This window comes from Cupressus sempervirens, chromosome 5 (assembly GCF_028749045.1).
Source record: "Cupressus sempervirens isolate cs-2001-9-10 chromosome 5, ASM2874904v1, whole genome shotgun sequence".
Lineage (NCBI taxonomy): Eukaryota > Viridiplantae > Streptophyta > Pinopsida > Cupressales > Cupressaceae > Cupressus > Cupressus sempervirens.
In genome coordinates, this window is record NC_143122.1 from 665,315,450 (window position 1) to 665,339,537 (window position 24,088).

A 24,088-nucleotide genomic window follows, 5' to 3' on the forward strand; every position below is an offset into this window, starting at 1 on the left:
CACTAAAAAACCTATATGTTGAACATACAGGGTATTTTTATTATTGTCTGCATATTTGGTAAGGTTGAAAAGGTGGATTTTTCTGTCAAGACTTAATGTAGAGAGGATAAGCGGGCGGGGATCCCTATCCACAATCTAGGATAAAACTACATGTTTACTTGAATTAATTTTGGCATTGGGAAGAGGAGCCGAAGAAACCTGATATGGGCACCATTTGGTTCAACTGTTGAAATTACCATTTGGTATTTCCAAAATCTGATGCCCTATTCTTTCATCATTATTTGCCAGGTTAACTACTAAGATAGACCCTGATTTGTGAATATTTCACTACTTATCTTGTAGTTCCAGATCATATGTTCATCTAAGAAGGCAAATGGATTTGACATTTTAACAATGGAATTGAGTTTTGCAGGGTTTTTATTGGCAGATGGGTGGAGATCAGAGGCTTTCCTCCCCTTATCCTATTTATCACTAGGGTTTATGGATGCCCAAATTGGTGGTTCTGTACTTTTTTTTGAAAACCCTAAATTTTTTGGTTGTCATCTTTGACTTCTTTGTTGTGTCTTTTATCATAATGATCATATTTTTTGCTTCTTCGTAATTTGCTCTGCTTGCCATTTTGTTGTTGTAACTTTTCCATAGTTAGTTTTTTGCATTTTCTTATTTTCAATATAATTATATTATTACATATTATAATTTACAATAAAAATATTAATTACAATACATACTAAATTATATATAATATCACAATACTCATATTGAAAAATATATAATAAAACATATATAAAAAAATTATATTTGTATATCGTATACATTAGAGTAGGACTAATCTACATTTATATTAGAGTACAAGTAGTATTATAAGGGCTTTATGGTAACTTGTGATATCCATTCCACTAGATGTTATAGGTTTCCCAAATATATTTGTACCTCAGGTGTTTGTAGTTATGAGCAACCTAGTTTATCCTCTTTTGCTCTTAGGTTAAGAGCATAAACCCATCCCAATGTTATATTAAAAACATAATTCATTGCATATAAGGGAGTTGTACCTTATAATTCAGAGGGAAGTGATATAACATACACTGACCCATTTGTTGGTGACATCCTTTTGTTTCCTCACATTCTAGAATTCTAGAGTCAAGGTAAAGCCAAGTTAGCAAGAGGGACAAACTGTTAACCAACCATTTTTGGTGACTCTGTTGGGGATTGGAATCGAAGACCAATGCTTGGTTTCTCATTTTGAGAAATCAAAAGGCATCTTCCCTAGGATGAAGACTAGCAACTATGTATGAAGGGCATGCTCACTTTGGTCTAAGAATGTCTAGTGTAACTCAATGGCCATGCCAAATTCAAATACCGGGAGAAGGCCAAGGCCTAAGCCCCCTTTTCAAGAACTCAATGAGATTACTAACAAGCTGTTGCAAGAGCTTGTGCTTCTATATAAAGAAATCATATCCCATGTTGTCCAAAAGAATATCAGCATTGAAGATGATCATGTCTCTGTATCCCTATGGAAATGTGCATGCTCCATATTCTACAAGATGAAAGACATGCAAAGAGAGGAGTTGAGGCTAAAGCAAGCAAGGCTAAAGCTCATTCCTACTCTTGAAGAATGTCACACTAGAAATGAAAAGGTGCTTCATGAGATTTTTGACGAGTACAAAGAGAGCATCTCCTATGTAGCTCAAGAAAACATCAACATAGACAACGATCATATGTCAAAGATGTTTTGGAATCACATTTGTGCCCATTTCCAAAAACTCAAGAACCTACAAGAAAGTGAAAGAAGGAAGATGAAACAAGTACACATAGTTTAACATGTAAAACCCTTGGTAAGGTCACCTGACTTTATTCCTTATGATTTTAAGATGTTTAAAAAGCTTGTGAAAATCCCTGATGTGAACACCAAGGAGAGGACAAGGCTTGAGCCTACTCTTGAAGAACTACATACAACTAAGGACAAGGTCTTTTAGAAGATCTTGTTGAATCTTGTAGAGAACCTCAATAGAAGAAATGATCCCAAAGAAAAGAAAATATGGGGCCACCTTTGTAACTGATTCCACAAGTTGAAGGATCATCAAAAGGACAAGAGAAAGGAGCTAAAGCTAAAAATACCATCTACACCTAATCATGAAGCCCCCACATTAATATCACATGATTCTAGTTCTCATATTATTGTAGTCTTTGGTAGACAACACTATTTTTCATGCTATATATCAAGGTGAAAGTACTCCATCAAAGTCCTCTGAAGAAGAATCCTTTGATGATCATTTGCCTACACTAGAGCATTCCACTTGTGATTTGCCAATAGCTACAAATCTAACTACATTTGAAGAAAGAAGAAATGAAGCTCAACCTGAAGAATAGTTGTATTAGCATGAGGATGAACTTCACAAACCCATTGGTATGACTCTTATCCTTGAAAAAGATGTGATTGAAGAAAAGAGTCCCGAGATCAACTATTAGTCTATAGAATAGTCAATTCTATTGGTATCCTCAACTTTTTCTTATACTAAGGAAGAGGAGATTGTTTTTGGGTTCCTGTCACCCCTCCAAATGGATGAACCCTCTCATATTGACCCATCTATGGAAATAAAACTTGAATAAAGGTCATTGGCTTGTGAGTTTCCTTCTATGCATTCAAATTGTATAAACTGTAATAATACATTAAAAGAGGGAAGGAATGAAATTGACTTGGCTTTTCAAAGAAATGAGGTGACTGACCATCAATAAGTGGATTCCATGGTGAAGGTAACATCTTCCTACACTTAGGCTCATGAGGAAAGTTCAAACCATTGCAATAATGAGCACACTTCCTTAGAAGAAGTGTATATCTTTCCTCCCCTCCTTGGCATGACAAAAGATCATTAGATGGATAACATGGAAGGTGCAGATAAAGATACTCAAATATATGATGAGGCATGGTTTTTTGGACCTGAATGGATATATAGCTAGCTAGTGCATATAATCTAAGAATAATGTGGAGTTGTCATGTTGTTGCTTTTGCTACAAGTAGGAAACCTATTTAGAGAGAAAAATTAATTGTGGAGGAAGGAATCCTGCTTTAGCCAATTAGTAAGTGGATTCACTTGAGTATCTTTTACTAGTAGTTTCATAAGATAAGATTCATCTCACCTCTATAAATATGTTAGGTTAGGTGTGCATTTAGTTTAGTTGTTCTTCTTTCCTTTCCTTCTTTTTGTGTGTTTACTTTCCCTTTGTGTTTGTTGCCCTACTTCCCCACCACTCAAATGCATAGCATCTCCCTATACTACTTTAGACTCTGCAACCAAATGGACTAGGCACCGATCTTTGCTATTTGGTATTTTCTGTAATAAAGGAAGTAGGTAGTCTGTTGTTGTGTGTGTGCTTTTTTTGAGATCTTTTTCAAAACTAGAGATTGCTAGGTTCTTGCCTAGGCACTAACAAGTCTAGTTCCCCAGTCAGAGCCAACTATTAGAGAACTTTTAGTTCCCCTATATTTTTCAAACTTCTAGGATTAGGGTTGAAGTCAATGTGATGTCATGTCTATTTCTAGATTACCCTTAAATAACTTCTCCTCTCATCTCCCCCTTTGTGTGCACCTAGGTGGGCATTCAAAATAAATCTAAAGAATTCATTCATATTAGGTGATTAGGAAAGGGAGGGTAATTTTATGCATTTCCTAGATGTGAGGGAAGTTGTTCTGAAACCCTAATGCTTTGATCAAGTGTTCATGGTGAGGACAAGTTCAATTGGAGAAATATCACATGAAAGAAAATGGATGTGGCAACAAGAAGAGAATGGTCAAAGTAAATAAGTTCAACTTTGAGGCTTAAAGGAACAAAACTGAGCTCACTAGAATCAAGCACAAGGTTGTGGAAATAGGTTGAAGTGAGTACAATCTAATCAAATACAAAGGAGACAAAAAAAGCTTTCAAAAATGCTTAATCTACTTAATGATGGTGAATACCCTAGTCAAAGGTGGAAAGAATGAAGGTTGAAATCAAATCAACAATGCATAATACATCTAGAGGTCCGCGTCACTACTTGAAAGGTCAATTCCCCTTGGAGATGGTTTCATAACTATCAGATGAGGATTAGATCAAAGGTTTTTGAACCATCACAAGCAACCCACTAAAGTCTCAACTTTATAATGCAAAGTAGGGATAGTACCTAATTTGCAACATCTTAGTTTATATTCCATATGATGATAGATAAGTCAAAAAGCTAAAAGAAAGTGACTTGGGTAGATAATTGTGCAGTCATCGCAACATCACAGAGTTAAAAGGGGAGTTAAAATATTAAGCTATGAAGTTGTGGACAAGGTGACAATTAAACTCAAGATGATTTTTGCAACATCGCAGGTGCCAAAATAGTTAAGACTTTTCAAGTTGTAAGGATGCAAAGAATGAAATGACAATTAAAGCTGAAAAGGTTATTGCATTATTGCATGCGATTAAACTTGACTTGAGGTCAAAGTGACAATGCAACAAAAAAATTTCATTGCATCATCACCGGCATTTAAGAGTAACCTTAGGTTAGTATGGTGCTGAAGTGAAAGTATGCATTCACGACTTTGTATGGTTAAGAGATGGGTCAACGTGGAAAGATGAGCATTGAAAGGTCAACAACAAATGAATGAATGCCATATACATAGACTGTTGTCATATTACATTTTCCTACATTGAGAAATTTCTATCACCATAAGTTATAGAAATTTTTGATAGTAGAATGAGAAAAACTTAGTTATACCAATGGATAATGAAGTTATCACCATAGGTCATAGTGATGTGAAGATCGAGCTTGTGGTACACAAGAGAGGGTTTATTGCTATATCCTATAGCGATGATCCTATCAGAGGCCAGATTGAGTAGTATGACATTGTGGCTATGATTGATGATTGGGAAGTTGTGGATTTGTATGATATCATTATAGCATATGCGATTGGGTTAATCATTGTGTGAAGGCACATTTTTTGATATGGAAATGTGCGATAAAGGGAGGTATATCACTATAACTTATGGTTAAATGAATCATCAAAGATCGACAACAAAGATTCAAACTTTTTGTGACTGTTAGGATATGAAATACAAGTTTTGGTGCCAAAGTGACTATTACATATAAGAGAAGAATATGAACCATTTTGAGGGTTTCCAACTATTTTTTCTTTCTTTCTCTAGTGTATTGAACTGTGATCGATGACTGTTGGACTTCTAAGCGATTCAAGTGCTCTATTATTGTAACTGACCAAGAACCCTAAGAGGGGGGCTATATATGTAATTTTCTATGTTAATAGAGAGGATCAATACTTTTATGCAACTTCTCCCTCTGTATTTCTAGATACTGAGTGAGAATTGAGAGGTTGTATGAAATGGAGGATTTGATTGATATTTACAACTAGGTCTTGTGTGCTCTTAATTCCATTTAAGATCAACATTTCTAATGTTTTGTTTATTTTCTTCTCCAACTGAACTAACCATGTATAGTAAAGTAGTCTCTATGGGATTATAAGATGAATTTATTTGAAGCTAGTAAAATCTTTCTAGATTCCATTTTAGTGGAGGGTTATCAGTCAAGGTGTATTCCATTTTATCTTTCATGTACATCTTTGCTCTCTCCCTACATTACATTTTAGTAGGACTAATATGCATTTAGATTATAGTAGGAGTAGTATTAGAAGTGATTTAAGGTAACTTGTGATATCCATTCCACTAGGTTTTATAGGTTGCCCAAATCTATTTCTTCCTGGGGTATTTGTAGTTATGAGTATCTTGTTTTATCCTCTTCTATTCTCAGATTAAGAACATACTTGCATCCCAATGATCTATTAAAGACATTATTCACTGCATATATATTGCACAGAAGGGAGTTGTACCTTATAATTTACAGGGCAATGATATAACACATACACTGACCCATTTGTTGATGACATCCTTTTGTTTCCTCATATTCTAGGCTTCTAGAGTCAAGGTAAAGCCAAGTTAGAAAGAGGGACAAATTGTTAACCAATAGTTACATAGTAGAAAAACTAGATAGGTTCTTTTTTAAAGGAGACTTAATGAATATGGATTTGTAGTAACTATTGAACCTATAGCTGGTTCTAATGACTACCTAGTCATAATAGAATTTGTAGAGCCTAAAAAACCATCAAGGAACCCATTTAAATGTAAAAAAATGTGTCTCCTAGATAAAAAACTTCATGGAATGTATAAAACTATGGTGGCAAGAAGGTAAATTCAAATGTTTAAAAATGTATTGTTTTGTATCAAAACTGAAAATGATCAAACAAAAAATATTAAAATGAAATGAAACACAATTCAATAACATATTTAAAGAAAAAGTAAAAATTGAAGAAGATCTCAAAATATTAAATGAAGAAGTAATTAAAAACAATATGGAAAATGAATTTTTTTTAGAAAAAAAGAATAGTTAGCAATATAGGAAGAAATGTTGGCAAAGGAGGAGATATTCTAGAGATAGAAATACAAGATAAAATGTTTACTAGAAGGAGATAGAAATACTAAATTCTTTCATAATAGCATAATCCAATATAGATTAATCAATATAATCACTAAAATAAAAAATAGTGATGGAAATATGGAAGATAATCCCTCTAGAATTGTAGAAATATTTGTAAATTATTATAAAAACATCCTTAATAACTTTGAATTCTCTAGTTGAACAACTCAACAAAAGATGCTTGAGGCCATTCCAAAATTGGTCACGGTAGCAAACAATTCAGCACTCAATAAACCATTTTCTATATAGGAAATTAAGATGACCCTCTTTAATCTCAATCTAGAGACATCACTTGGATTGGATGTGTCTAGGCTTTCTTCCTTCAAAAATGTTGGGATATCTTAGGGGAAGATCTATGGAAGGAAATAGAAGCTTCTAGAAATGGAGGATCAATATTAATAGAAATCAACCATATTTTTCTTGCCTTTATCCCCAAAAGGTCAGTCACATAATCTCCAAGTGGTTTTAGACCAATTGCTCTATGTAACACTATATATAAAAAAATATTCAAAAGCATTAGCAAATTGGGTTAAAGTAGTCCCCCCTAAAATTATTTCAAAAGAACAAACTAGCTTTGTACCAATGAGATCCATTCTAGATGGGATATTGATTATGTAGGAAACCATCCACTCACCCTCTTCCAATAAGGAAGTGTATATGTTTATGAATCTAGATATCTAGAAAGCATATGATGTAGTGGACTAGAGTTTTTTATGTAAAACTTTAGAGGCTTTCAAGTTTTCACACCAATGGATCAATGTAATATTCAATTACATTTCAACAACAAAGGTTTCACTTCTAATAAATGGAACCCTAGAAGGATATTTTAGTATACCAAGAGGTATTTATCAGGGAGACCCAATCTAACCTTTCTTATTCATCATCATGGTTGAAGCATTTCGAAGATCAGTAAAGGAATCTCAAGAAGTAGGCAAAATTAGAGGAATCATGGTGACTAAAAAATCCCTAATATAATCCATCAAAAATTTTCTAATGACACTATTCTCCTAGGGATAAGTACTAAGGAAGAGGCCCAAAACTTTAAGCAAATCATTCTAGAATATTTAGAAGCTTTAGCACAAAAAGTGAACACGAAAAAATTAGAAATTTTCTTTCTTAATACATCAAGAGAAATGAAAGATTTCATATGTAATTAGATGAGATATAAGAAGGGTATTTCCCATGTAATTACTACCTTGGGATTCATTTAGAAAAAGCAGCAAGGAAGAACAAAGGATGGGATAATATTTTAGACAGAATTGATAAATAGACGGAAACATGGAAAGGGAAGTGGTTAACAAAAGCTGGTAGAGAAATGAAAATTAAACCTATCCTTTCAAAAATTCCTATATATCATATGTTGTGCCTCCCTTTACCTAAGAATATTAACAAAAAATGGAAGGAAAACTCAGCAATTTCTTCTGGAGTGGAACATAAGAAAAAAAGAAATCAACATTAATTAAATGGGAGAGGATATGTTGACCAAATGATCAAGGGGGATTAGGTATTAAGAATTCCAGTTGGCAAAATGAAGCTCTAGGAGAAAAGTTAGTATAGTGAACGTACTTGGAAAGAGAAATAAAATGGGCTAAAATCTAATACAGTAAATATGTAAATGCGGATGACCCAACATCATTATTCAGAATTAGGAACCCACCCAAAGGATCAGAGGCATGGGGTTTCATGGTTAAATTTTGATCAATAACTAATAAATATGACACTTGAGACTTAGGGAGAGGTGCTGAAGCTCTTTTCTAGGAAGACTTATAGGATGGATTGTAGTAGTTGATGAAATCCAACTCCACAGTCGCCAAGATCACTTGCAGTGCAAATAGCTTGCCAAAGAGAAACTGAAGGAGTAGCTTGAAGCAAACAATGCATGAGAAAATATTTCACAATAGGAAATTGAAATTGCTATATGAATGGATGAATTTACAATGAGAGAGAGACCGAATATAAAGGCCTCAAGGAAGCTTGTAGAACAAGCTGAAAAGTGGTAGAAGATAAGGTTCACAATTAAGCACTCTTCCACAAAAATGTAGAACATGCTAGAAGGGAACAAACTCCCATGTTGTCAACAACTTATCTCTACATGCATTAAATACTAAATATTAAATAAATGCATTAACCTAAGTAAGCTTAAGTAAATAGAATAAATAATAAATAATAAATTAATTAATTACTCTAACAACCTCCCTTAAGTGCAACTTAGGGAATGCCTTAAGCTCACAAAACTAAGATGAAAATGCAGAATGGGTGCCAGCAACAAGGCCATGTTAGGTACCCATGTACAATGCAAAAAAATGCAACCTTTGAAAATGGGGAAAGAGAGAAAACCACATGGGAAAAACCCTCCCCCAAAAAGAGGTAAGAACCTAGTGAAGAACTGAAGAAGCCTCCAACTAGGGGAATGTCCTCTAAAACAAGAACAAAGAGAGATCATGAAGAGCATCACTGAAGCATGAAGAAGTTGCAAAGTCTACCATCAGAAATAAATTGTAACTGCTGATCTAAAGTACCACCAAGGAAGAAGAAGGCACAAACTGAGTGTGTCTATATGGTAGATGATCCACCTCACCGAAATGCATAGGTAGCCAACCACTACAATAGCTACATATATAGGATCAACCACTGAATACATAGTTCACACTATTGAACCATTGAACCAAGAATGCATTAGAACAACAACATAACCCCCCTTAATGCAGACAGGGTGAGATGATAGGCAACTGAGAAGGTGGGCCAAAATCCTCTGCAAACAAGACCAAGAGCAACGAGAGAGGAAGAGGTACAAACATCTATAAAGACATGGTCACAATGACACTGCATGGGGCTAATGTTGTGGAAGGGACACTCACTTGGCAAAGGGAGAAGGCCTAAAATAGCAAACTATCCCCCCCATGGTGCTTTATAAAAATAGTGCAAGTACGACTAACTCAAAAACAACATTCATGAACTCGAAATACAAAAGTGACACTTTATCTTAGTGTGTATATAAAAGAGCTTACAAATGATGTCTACAATGATCATAACAAGGAAAAAGCTGACACAAAAGAAAGTACAGACTAAAACAAAAGAAACTATGCTAGAAAAATGATCCTCAGACCTAAAACACCTAAGATATTCACCATAAAGAAAAAATGCCAAAAACATGATAGAAAGAGCATGGGCTAGAATCTAAAGAAGAAGACCACATTTCTGAAAAGGTGACAAAACCAGCTTTCCAAAAATATAATGTCTTCAAAAAATTGACATGGGATGCAAAAGATATACTTGCCAGAGTCAAAAATAGAACTTTAGACTTCAACTAAAAAAATGGGTAACAAAACTACATCAAAACCTAAAAATACTTGCACCAATGTCTCCATCTTGGAGCTAGCTTTTTGGCACTTCTTTTGGATCGAAAAAATACCTAAGTATGCTCAAGTTATGGCCAAAAAATTGCAAGTAGGTCCAAAAATGACCCTGGAGATGTGCAAGAGGTGGATGATGTAGTGCTGATGCCATGATGATGTTAGTATATAATGAACCTAAATTTGACAGCTAGATAGCTACCACAAAAAAGAAAGGAAGCCACATGGTAGGTGCATGTGGTAGCCACATGGCAAGAAGCTGATGTGGCAGTGACCATGTGGTAGTCTTGCCACCTGTCACACACAGACTATGCGCTGACTGGGCGAAAGAATCCCATAGAGCACTAAGCTATCACTGATGTGTATAGGTATGGAGGAACTGGTGGTGTGCAGGTGTTCAGAACTGGTGGCATGCAGAGGAGACAAAGGCGCAACATCAGCAAAGAAACTTTAGAGTAGAGGGAGAAGGTGGCACTACCGGTGACAGGGGAGGCGTAGGCGAAGCTGAGAGCTAGGACGAGCTTGGGCAGTGTAGTTTGTTATAGCAGGGTGTAAGCGGAGTGCGAGTGGCCCTGCGGTGGCCACTAGGTGGAGCTGCAGTGGCGCGCTCTGCACAAATATATTTTTTTTTAATTTTTTTTGCTGTGCATCCATGTAGTCCGTGCAGAGGGCCTGCAACTAAATTTTTTTGCCTCCAGAGCCCTATCTCCAAATTTGACAAATTTTATATGGTTCCTAGCTAAAAAATGCCTTTTGAATCCAATGGCAGTGTCCGTTTGGGCCCAAAGTGCTCCGAAAGAATGCTCTTCCCCTAGATTCAAGAAAAATTGCACAAACAAACTAAGGTTTGTGTCTTTGAATCTCGGCTTCAAAAAACCTTCGAATAAGAAGCAGTAGGGAGGCTCTGATACCATGTAGGAGTTGATGAAATCCAACACCATAGTCACCAAGATCACCTACATGCAAAATAACTTGTTGAAGTGAAATCAAGAAGGAAGAGGTGGAGCTTGGGAAAAACCCTAAACGGACATGAGAGAAAACATATTGCAAAACAATGAAATTGTATTTACAATGGAATGCAATGTATGTTCTGAGATACAATGAGAGAGAGAGACCAAATATAAAGGCCTCAAGGAAGCTTGTAGAACAAGCTGGAAAGTGGTAGAAGATAAGGTTGACAACTAAGCACTCTTCAACAAAAAGGTGGAACATGCTAGAAGAGAACAAACTCCCGTGTTGTCAACAACTTATCTCTACATGCATTAAATACTAAATATTAAATAAATGCATTAACCTAAGTAAGCTTAAGTAAATAGAATAAATAATTAATAATTATTTATTTATTTACTCTAACATGGATTGCCTCCCTTAATTAACTCTAACATCCTTGTTAATGTCATGAACATGCCTATTAATTTATGGGGTACAAAGGTATCTGATTATAAATATATTAAAAAGGAAAATGGGGAAGATATCTAGGCATGGAAGACTTTGGAGAATGTAGATATAACACCCAAAGAAAAAGAGAATCTTGAGAACATCCTCAATTAGCGATAGGTAAATCATAAAGATAAGAAAGATAAACTTATTTGGGGAGCTTCCAAAGATAGATCATATAGAGTCAAGATAGGATACAATATAATTATTAATTCAAAAATATGGGAAAATATTAACATTCCTCTCAAGTTATGTTGGGACCCAACATGGCTACCAAAAGCAAGAATCTTCTTATGGGAAACTACGCAAAAAAGAATTCTAACAGCTGACAGATTTACAAAGATGGGATTCAAAGGCCCGTCAAGATGTTTCCTTTGCAAAGAAAGTTCCAAGACAGCTGATCACTTATTTTACAATTTCTCCTTTGCTAAAGAGAGTTCTAGTATTGGCTTTGACGAAAATTATGTTGGACTTCTCCTCTCCCTAAGGATCTCAATAGTCATCTATTGGGATGGAAAAAAGAAAAAAATTATAACATATATGGTAAACTATTGAACATATCACTAGCCATACTAATGTGGGAAGTATGGAAACAAAGGAATAGGCATATCTTCAACAACATAGAACTTAGTATGAACTCTTTTCTTAACAAAATAGAAGCAAGTATCATAAAAGTTATGAATAACTATTAAAGAAAATTTGTCAAAATTGAAGGGACCTTTTCAGAATGGGATAGGAAAATAAAAAGGAAGTGGGCCTTCCTGATCAACCCACCATTAGTCTATGAGAAAAAAAGATAAAAAAGAAAGAACAGAATGCAAATGAGAACTGCCACCAAAAGGTTGGATGAAACTTAACTTCGATGGAGCATCAAGAGGTAACCTAGGGAAAGTGGGAATAAGTGACATTATAAGGTCAAACATTGGAGAATGGATCATTAAAAGAGCTAAACCTTTAGGCATTACATCAAACAATATAGCTAAACTAGAAGATTATAGTGATGGGCTAGTACTAAGTTTAAAATTGAGGATAAAAAGAATAATCATAGAAGGAGACTCCCAAATCATTATTACTGCCATTAGAAAATGTAGAACTCCAAATTGGGTGATGAAATCAAAGCTTGAAAATGTCCTAAGTTTAATTGACCAGTTCGAAGAAACTAGGTTCCAACACATATCTCAAGAAGGTAACACAAAAGTAGAATTTTTAGCAAACAAAGGAGTTGAAGGTGATGATTTTATACTTCAAGCCTCAACATAACCTTAGGCTTGCCTCTTGGGTTGTTTGTTTTTATTTTTCCTTTACCCAACTTTTAACACTTTCCTTTCTTTATCACTATTTTTAACTTTTCAAGCCTTATATTAATTTTAAAATGATAAGTATATAAGTTAAGGAGTAACCTACCTTCGATCATTAAAAATTTTCAAAAGCATAATTATGCCAGTGATGCCACAATCATGCTTCTTACTAGGCATTTAGCTTGTCAGTTTATGATTACCATTAGTGTGATGATTCCTTCTTAATTGTTCTAGCTCTTTCATTAGCTCTTGAATTCTATTTATTTTGACCATTAGTAGACAGTTTTTTCATCTTAGGGTGTATTCAGTTAAGTATTAGGTTTAAATATTGAGTTTCAATGGAGTCATCGATCTCTTTGTATCATGTGTTGGAGGTTCAAAAAAAGGCATTTCGGGGGTCTGCTAAGCTTGAAAGATGGAACATACTTTTGAACCTGATAGATGATATGACTAGGGTTGCTATTAGTTGGGCTATAGGTGAGAACGCCTTCAATTATGATTTTACCTGGTGTACCAATAGCTTTGTTATTAGCTCTTCATAGGTTTTTAAGCTAGGACTAATATAGGGAAATGAGAGATCATTCGTCTTTGTTATAACATCTTCAATCCCATTTGGCTAGAGGGTCTACAAAATTTTGTCCTTAATATTGATAAGAAACTAAAGGTTCCCCTACTTGAATTGTATATGGCTTATCCCCTGAGTAGTTTAGGGTTAGCCATCATTGCAAGGAGGCCATCTCTATACATTCAACAATATCCAATTTTACTCGATATGGCCAAAGATGGAAGCAAGTATCAATTTTTGGCTTAATTAGAGGGGAATCATAGAAGACCAGAGTAAGGAGTGGTTATATCATTATCTATAGATGTTCAAGGCCTGCATTGAACTAGGGGTGGTCTTTGATGATTTTAACAAATTGGAGTTCACATTGCCAAATATGTTTAAATCAAGAAAAGAGCAATTGGCATACTTTTTCCACCAAAGATTCAAGGCAGATGATTTGGAACAAGTGATAGATATTATCATGGTGTGTTGGAAGAAAGTAGAGGAAGAATAGCCCTCTAGCAATATGGGAGGTTTTTGCTAGGTGGAGGCCTTTTTTATATTATATCTTTATGAATTTCTCTATTATTGGGCAGTGAGTTCAGGGTTGGGTCTAGTTTCTATTTGTTTGGTTGGTTGGGTGATCTTTTTTCTTATCTAGGGTTTGCTTTTTGCTTTAGCTCTACTGATGTTTGGATACTATTAGTATGGTAATTTTTGTTTGATAGCTATCTATGGGGTTTGTTGGCTCCCTATTCCTCGATGACTATTTACATGTACATTTTGATACACATGTATAGTTTATATCATTAATATAAAGTGAAAGGTTTTGAAAGTTGAAATGGGCATTCTCTTATGTGTCTTTCTAGTTTTAAGGAAACTTTTGCATTCAAGGTTTGTTATTATATATCTTCAATCCTAGTTTGCGATGCTATCGATTGATATTTGTAAGTTTCTCGCTTCTGTTAGTCATATTTCCAAAGTTTGATCCATTAACATTTGATAGGATATGAGTTTCAACTTTTAAGTAGCGAATTCACAGTTTTGTCAGCTTTTGTTACGTATCCAGGGTGGGTGGTGTTGGAATAATTATAAAAAAGATAAGACTGGAAGTTAAAAAATACTTTAATATTAGGGATGAGTAGGAAACATAATATAGATCTCAAAACAAAGAGAAGATCTGAACATGATGAAACTAATCCTAAAAGTAGGAATAATTAAATCTTTCTTTTTTCATACTCAATGGAAGGTAACTTGAATATGAGTGGTAAAGAATTAATATGTAACCATATACTATAATTAACTAATTCTAAGAGTTATTTATTCTAATCAAATCAACCCTACAATCAACAGGAAGATAAAAAGATAGAGCTAAGCTTAAAATCTTTACTTAATTTAAAAGGGATAAGTTGTCAACTATTAAGTTTTAAAATACTCATGAATTAAATTTAGTTTCCAATTTTCCTAATCAAAATTAGAATATGAATTGATAGATAGTACTAATTTTTTTTTTAAAAAAAGTTTGAAGTGGTTCGTGATTGCAAGGAATTGGTAAGAAATTCCTCATCAATAGAGCACAAAGCTTAAAAGGAACTTAAGAGGAGGTACAGGTCATGATTAGAAACATTGGTGGACTATGGAAAACAAATCTACAAAATAAATTTGGATTCACCTCCAAATTTCCAATTGTATCAAAATTTAGTTATTAAAATCAGTAATAGGAAAAAAATTAGAATAGGATTTTGTATTATGATGATCAAACTCTAAAACTAGGGAATGCCCCTTTTGTACATGCAATCTATAAAAGACTACAGTCCCAGGCAAGACTGGAGGTTTTCTTCTCCATTCTTTCCTACTAGTGCCTATTTGAATGGAGAAATGTGTAATTATATATTTTAATATAATATTATATAAAAGACTTTGGTCGTTTACTGATTGTGTGTGTGTGTGTGTGTGTGTGCGCGCGCGTGTGCATGCGTGCGTGTGTGAAGTAGGGAAAATTTTGGTAGCTGATATTTGTAGAAGGGAAATTTTGGATGATCTAAATTCACCCATGGTTTTAGAAAGATTATTTAGAGGACCAAAATTCACTTGTCATTTTGAAATATGTATCATAAATCAATGTCATTTTGGCCAACTCTATTATTCATGTTAATATATTGAATTTGCAAGATATTGTATACCCTATTGTAATTACCCAATTTTAGTTTACTAAACTATAAGCCCCCTTTCCATAAATTTAAATTCAAATACTAGATCAATTTTGCATAATCAATTAATTATTAATCTTTTATCAAATCATTACATAATCATTTACTCTATTTTATGCTGAAGTTTGACCACTTTTATCCCTTTTAATTAACTAATAAAATCTTGTCCCAAGTGTACATGAAAAACGTTTAAAAAAAGAAAAAAAAATGTGACTCACTTAAAAGTGCAATTGTCATGGAGTGAAATCTTTTGACTTTTCAAAAGGCTCTTTTATCTCTTTTTCTCAACCATTCATTGTTTATCCTCTTAATCATAGATCAACCAAGATTTAATCTCCACCATTTCTAATAGATAATTAATCTATTCATTTAACTAATTGTAATTTTATTAGTCCCCATCATTAGGCAGGAGACTAAAGTTTTCACATCTCTTTTTTCAATTAATCTTTTCTTGAAAATTGTGTCAAAAATTTTTTGCCTATGCCTTTGACCATTTCATTATATTAGTTAAATTTTTATTCTGATATTTACATTTTTTGATTGGATGGAACTATTTTTCTTGTTAGTCTTTTTCTAATTAATTAATAAAATTGGAGAAATATTGCATGTGTTGTGCAAGTGCCATCTATCATCCATATTTCCACATTTTTCTTGCATATAAAGACAGGTGTGAGACAATGGCCTCTATGTTTCCACAATTTTCTTGCATGTAAAGACAAGTGTTAGGTAATGGCCTTTATGTTTCTACATTTTTCTTGCATGTAAAGATGGGATGAGTTAATGGCTAGTTTCATTTCTTGTAGTTTGTAGTCATTGATGTAAGTTTTGTCTCCCTTTTAACATCAAAATGGTATATGAAAATATCCATTCTTTGTAATTAAAATGTGATGTATGAAATCCATTTTCATTTTTGAACCATTGTTCATACAAAGCCATAGAATGTGTATTGTTTGTTCTTTTACAAGATAGAATATTTGAGTGAACCCTTTATACCATGCATAAGAATTAGTTTTGTTACTTTGTGTTTGTATAGTTATGTTACATCAAATCCTATTAAACCTAACCTATTTTCTATCTTATTCTATTTGTTACTTGGTTGGACAAGATTTGATTTTCAATTTCATTTAAGAGCTAGTTTTCTTCAATTTATTTTGACCAAACTGGTTGATTTCTTGTTTCCTTTGTTATAGTTTGTCAATTTAAACAAATAAAAATTATCTAGAATGTCTCACAAGAGATGCTTCAATTACAAACTATTTAAAAATATAGGCAATGCAAATGATGGACTTTCAGTCATGTAAGTCATAATCCACGTTTATAAATAACTACATGCATAATGAAGAAAAAATTAATTAATTTGTCATTTGTGGAATTGTTTAGTATAACACCCTATTTGTACAGATGGATAATCTTAGTTATTTATTACTCTAGCTACTTTTTAATGAGAAAATTTTATTGCACACTATTGAATTGATGCATGATGCTATATCCACAGAGCAGGAGGAGTTTAGAGTAATGGAAATTGTTTCCACTGATTATAATGTTAAAGGAAAGCTTGGGAGCCAACTGGCAGGTGGATGAACATGAAAGTACCCAAATTTGTGGATATAACATTGGGGATGAAATAAAAGGAGCAGGATGACAAAGGTCGGCCAAATAGATTATTGATCTTCTTGGCTAATTTCTACTTTGTTTCTTATCTACTTGCAATAGAAAGATGGGACTTATTGGTAAGTCATATTCAAGGCTTTAGCATCAAGTAAAAACTCAAAACTAGTATAGTTTTCTCTAGAAGATGAGTTCCTTATAAAGAAAGTGAAGTGGTGCTTCTATATATTTAAATCATTTGTACATTTGAGATCTCAATGTTCTTAAGAAATCCCTTTGCATATTTTTTTTTAGCATGATTATGAACAGACAATCTATTTCATTTCCTTACAAGTTGTTCAACTATTGTGTAGAATAATAATTGTGAAATTTGTTGTCTTACCCACAAACTGTCATTCTTCATTTCATCAAATCGTACATTTTCCCACAAGACAATGTGAGTAGTGTACTTCTTCGAATTCTTCTTGATGACCAATTTCTCTCTCCATGGATGTGTTTGCTCTGGATGACTAGCATTGTATCCTCAATTTCCACCATAAAATCCTCCTAACCCGGCCCCAAAATACCAAAGGGCAGGTTATACGAGTCATCATTTCCCATTATATCATACACAAACCTAAATTTTTCCAATGCTACTCCCTCTGTGCCAGATGGAGCAATTAAATTAAACAAGTGATTCATGTGTCCATCATCTGATTCAGGGTCTGATTCATAGAAAAAGGAAAAATGTTTCCATATATCTAAATTAAAATTCAAGAGTCTTTGGAAAAAGTATGACAACAAGTATCAATGAAATAATAGAAACACGAATACCAAAACAGAGGAAAGGCTATTGATCAAGATATAGAAAATAACTTCATCTATTGATCATATATGGAAAGAGCCTGGCCACATTAAATAAAAAGAATTTCTAAATTTAAATTATTATTATATTATGCAAAGCCCTCGACTATACAGGAAAAAGTTGCAAAATAGTGAGAAAGATGAAACCATTATTAAAAGTACACCAAAATAAATAGTTGAATAATGTTTAACTACAATGATTCTTTCTAGTTTGGAGGGTAGGGATTGTGGAAAAGTAGATTTATCTTGAGAAGTGTCAAAAAATTTATCGGATCAATAATACTATTTAAGATTATCATCTCATACTTTTTTTTCATTTCAACACCTAGAGTGCAGATGGATTTTTTTGTATTTCAACACCTACAAAGGAAGTGTATTTAATAAATACCCATATTGCTACCATGTACATTGATTTTCTTCCAAAATATTTTGTCATTCTCAATGTCATTAGTTTATTATTCATTAGAGTTTTTGTAGCATCTATACAATGGGAAAAACATTTTTTCTCATTATTTGTTTATTGGAGAGTATTCTAGAACTCTACTTATCGAATTAGATATCGAGGCTATATTGTAGAACACAACATTGTAGTACAATATTATATTTTTAATTAGTAGCTAGCAAAAAAAGAACCTATTAATTAGTAAGTAAATGGGTATATTATAATAGAGTAATGAATAGGAATTTAGTTTGGATATATATTATTGGTTGACTAAGTAGTAATCATATTATGCTAGCATTCCTAATGTGGTTTAAATGTAATAGAAAATAGTTTACATTACGTATTATATATATATATATATATATATATATATATATATATATATATATATATATATATATATATATATATATATATATATATATATATATATATATATATATATGTATGTATGTATATATAAAATTTAATTTAGTTTCTATGGAAATTTGACTTTCCTTCGTTTAATCTTCTTTGTAATTGACATCAAATATAGAAAATTTTATTAAAAGTAAGCTAAACATAGCATTTTTTCTAAATGTAATTCTAAGAAAATAGATTTTACTATTATATTGATAATTTTTAAGTAAAAAAATAGTTTTTAACATACTAAACATATATATATATATATATATATATATATATATATATATATATATATATATTATTGATATAATAGTAAAATCTATTTTCTTAGAATTACATTTAGAAAAAATGCTATGTTTAGCTTACTTTTAATAAAATTTCCTATATTTGATGTCAATTACAAAGAAGATTAAACAAAGGAAAGTCAAATCTTGATAGAAAATAAATTAAATTATATATATATATATATAATTTAATTATTTTAAAATTACAAATTTAAATTAAATATTGAATTTTATTTATTTTAAAATATAAATTTAATCAAAGGTTCATTAATCAATTTCAGCTATTTTTCTTATACTAATTACAATAGTGTTATTCTCTTGGGAAACTTTTTACTATGATCTACCTATTGACCAAGTCTATGTATCATTTTTGAGTGATAATATCACTCAGAATAATTGAAATTTCATGTTGATGTGGAACAAATGCATTTTCTAGTTGATGTTTTCTCCAAATGAATCTCAACAAAAATATATTTTTAAATTATTTAAGAAATTATAAATCTTAATTGTTTTTCTAAATAAAAAAAACACATATAAATCTTTTGGAACATATCCAAAGGTATCCTATGGGGATACTTTATGCATCAATCTCATACATATTTAGGGCATTTAGTAATTTACTGTGATCTACCTATTGACCAAATCTATGTATCATTTTTGAGTGGTAACATCACTCAAAATAATTGAAATTTCATGTTGATGTGGAATAAATACATTTTCTAGTTGATGTTTTCCCCAACTTGGCTATAGTCTAGATTTTTTCTTTGCATATCTTGAAACTAAAAAATAGACATTTGATTCTCTTGATCTACCCTCTAAATGAATCTCAACAAAAGCATAATTTTAATTTATTCAAGAAATTATAAATCTTAATATAAATCTTTTGGAACATACCCAAAGGTATCTTATGGTGATACTTTATGCATCAATCTCATACATATTTAGGGCATTTAGTAATTTACTATGATCTACCTATTGACCAAATCTATGTATCATTTTTGAGTGATAACATCACTCAGAATAATTGAAATTTCATGTTGATGTGGAACAAATGCATTTTCTAGTTGACATTTTCTCCAACTTGACTACAATCTAGGTTTTTTCTTAAAACTAGAAAATAGACAGTCGATTCCCTTGATCTACCCTCTAAAAGAATCTCAACAAAAATATATTTTTAAATTATTTAAGAAATTATAAATCTTAATTATTTTTCTAAATAAGAAAGACACATAAATATTTTTGAACATATCCAAAGGTATCTTATGGGGATACTTTATGCATCAATCTCATACATATTTAGGGCATTTAGTAACATAATTTGCCTTTGTTACATTTCAAGATTATTGTTTTGTTGTTGTAAAAAATTTATACTAAAACTAGTTTTTCTTTATTCAATAGCTTAAAAACCTTAGGTATGTGTTCACATGATAAAATTTAAGATGTTCGATTTCTATGATGAAGTACAGACTATATTTTCCCCTCAAATAATTTGTCTAAGTTTTTTGATCTGGTTAAATTATAAGCAATGTATTATAACAATGGCATTATATGTTTTTGAAATATTGTTCAAAGGGTTTAGAAAACATTTATAGAGTGAAAAGCATAATTCTTATAAACTGATGTTAAATTTTTACAAATGATGATGTTAATTTATGAAGATCTTCAATCCACAATTTAGTATATTATGAATATTCTATTAATACTTTACCAAAAACTATTTTTATCAAATTTTATTCATTTAAAAAAATCATTTATGCATCTCATTTTTCAATGCTTCCTAATTTTATTTTTTTCTCATTGCATAAGGCAGGGACTAGAGCTCCTATAGAGCCCTTGTTTTATAGATATACTCAATTTCTTCATTACATTATTAGTGACATTCCATAATTTTTTTCAACAAAATGTTAGACCTGTTCTACATTTCTTATGCATTGTTAATTAGCTTAAAGGCAATCATAATATTTAATAACATTCCTCTATCTAATATGCTTTGACAAATGTCCATACCCCATCCAAAATCTCTCATTTGATAGTAGTTGGAAGTAAATATTAAATGGTTACTCATCAATGATGATTATTTGAGATAAACAAGTGACACACTATTTACAAAAAATAAAAATATGAATAGGTGTGAGCATCTCTATTTTAAAAAAATAACAATACATATTGATAAAAAAGGCGGAGGGATATAAAATCATTTGCTTAGAGCTAGGGGAAGAGTAGGAGTACAAGCACACGACTATAGGTTGGATTTTGACTAAAAAAATGTTGTCTTCAATTGCAAGTTGACACCTTAAACAGTATTTACTAGTTTCTAGGTATTAATGAAACTTTTACGTATTATTTAAAGTGTCACCTACTACTCACTCAAAGATGCACTAATAGTCATTCACTCAAATGGTTAACACTGTGGACAAATGTCCCAATACAAGTTAAAAAATGATGGATATTGGTACATGTGTTACCAGTTTTTAAGATCATAATTGGGTGTTCAAGCGTACATAGCATGTGCAGTTAAAGAAAGCTATAGGTTGGAATCATTTGACTTATCTCATTCATCAATAAAATCTGTAATATTTAAAAAGTCTTGTGATTTTGAATGTAAATTTTTTTTAAAAAGATATTAATTTGAATATTTAAATTAAAGATAATTTTTTAAAATTTATTTGTAATGAATAAAACATAATTTGAAAAAAAAAACTTCGGGCATCCCAAAAGAAAACATAGAGAAGAGAAATTCAAAGGGAAAAGACAAAGAGAGCATCAACAAATAAAACACTAAACTTCCAAAAAGGAAAGAGGTCTCGCATATCAACAAGGTGAAGACTTGAGGGGTATCCGATGGGCTAAAAATCTTGGAGATAAGCGCGCCAACTCAGCATACAACCCATTTATTGGAGCAGGAAGAAAGTGACAGCAATACTGCAAAAAGACACACAAAACCATTTGCCACCAAAATTTCCACCCGATTATGACGAAGCCCATCGTAGCCCACTGTTTTCTCTTCTTCTCAACTCCACAAACGAGAAAAACTTCTCCCATAGTTTTGTTGAAAACAAGGAATGTCTTATACACGTTATATTCATGTATTGCCTGTTTTCTCCATCCCTATCATTATCTTCCCTTTGAGCTTCCTTTTTTTTTGGCCTTGACTTGTGGATCAATTTCAGGGTTTGTAGATCTTGGTTCCATTAATGGCTACCACCACTGATTCTTCCTACCGTTCTTCAGAAGAACAGATTGAACAAGAGTTTTTAACTGCTGCTGTATCTCCCAGGTAAATATATAAACACATTCGGCTTCTTTTAAGCATTTGGGCGTTTTGAATTGTATTTGATGTTTTCAATTCTCTTCACTTATCCTTTTTTGTTGTGGATCACGTAATAAGGCTTGATTCTTAGTTAAAAGTGTTAAATAGCGTAAGTATATAATGATTAAGGGTGGTCGTTCTGATGATAGATTGTAATCTGTTTTGATACTGATAACTTAAACATTAAGACTAGATTCTGAAGCTAAAAGTGTTAAATAGCGTAGAGTCTGATGTTTAAGGATGACCGTTCTGATGATAGATTGTAATCTGTTTTGATGGGGATAACTTACACATCACCCATTAAGGCTCCACTGTTAAACTAAAAGTATTAAATAGCTTAGTGTATAATGTTTAAGAGTAGCAATTCTGATGATAGATTAAAATTTAATTTAAAATATTGATAAGAAGAACAACGTGATCTGAAACATACAGAAAAAAAAGCCATATAGTCTAGTTAAAAGTTGTATATTAACATATCGACTTTGTGGGTTTTCTAAATTTGTTTGTTACAAACTGAACTTGCAGGCTCTTGTGTTTATCTTGCAAAGGAACTGCTAATCCAGGAAAGGAGTGGATATTTTCCATAGAGGATGATCATTTTAGCTGGTCTCACTCATGGAAACCTGCACCCAAACATAAGAAGTCTCCCTCGGTGAAAAGAACATATGGGCCTGGCAAAAAGATCAGGCTCTTGCATTGAAAAGAGGGTTTTCAACTTGTAGTGTTTTTTTGGGATAATTGTTTCCCATTCAACTCTTTAAGATTTCCAAACGAAGGTGTTTTGTTTTTGAGAGATGTGGAGTTTCAGTGGCATCTCTTTCAGTTGTACACGTCCTTCTAAATTGAAACATGAAATATGTTCAATATTATTGTATTAGAAGAATCTCTTGGCATGGCATTTGTCAATCTATCGGGTGTAGATAAAAAGCAACAAATTACAGCATTCGTACTTGGGTTGTATGGTATCCAAATCACATGCAGATCTACATACAAACATCATAATGGGCAGGTGTTTTCCAAATCTAAAGTGATTACATGTTTTATGACTACTAGATGTAGCATTGTTAAAGCTGGTGTATATAGTTTATGGATTTATTAGTGATAGTTTAATTTGTTTATGGATCTTAGATTTTCTTTTTTTCATGTTTTACTTTATGGTCTATCATTACAATGAAAGTGAATATTTCATTTATTATTATTTAGAACATTTCAAAAAATTGTAATATTAGATAAAATAGACAATTTCAAGATTTACAAAAACAATGAACACTTATGCAGTTTTGCCAAGGAAGAATCATCCTTTACAAAATCATTTAGGCTTATTAGTTGATAGATATTTTTAGTGTGCAAACTATTTATCAGAATTGCTTCATGCAAGTTTTTTTTCCCTATGTCAAATAAACACTTGTCTACCAAAAAATAAACATAAACATCTTCATTAGTTTTTCATCTTACGGGAAAATATTTTGGGAAGCTTTGAAGATTCTTGTTTTTGTTTTGTCCATATATCAAACATTACAAATTCTCTAAGCCCTTTTGACAATCCCATGCTTACAAATTGTAGTTTGTTTATGTTTTGGGTAATTGAGTGATTATTGAGGTGGAAACATCTTAATCAACCCCGATAAACAAATAAGTAGGCTAAGTGTACCAATAACCATTCTAGCTAACTTTGTGCACCCGAAGAGCCTAAACTATATGTTGGATTTTGACAAAAAACAAATTAGTGTCTTAGTATGCCAGTTGACAACATTAAAAATAAATAAAAATTGACTTCTAGGTATTCATTGAGCTCCATGTAGAGATTGTTAAGTGTAAAAGGGAAAAAAGGTGGCATTTTCATTTAATGTTGC

The 24,088-nt window shown here is 32.2% G+C and overlaps 1 long non-coding RNA gene across 1 annotated transcript; it reads left to right on the forward strand.

Moving 5' to 3' along the window:
• Positions 1 to 22,007: 22,007 nt before the first annotated feature.
• Positions 22,008 to 23,304, forward strand: LOC149557668 (uncharacterized). The gene is made up of 2 exons (XR_016352406.1): positions 22,008 to 22,202; positions 22,761 to 23,304. It is a non-coding gene; the product is annotated as an uncharacterized LOC149557668 (long non-coding RNA).
• The last annotated feature ends 784 nt before the right edge of the window (positions 23,305 to 24,088 follow it).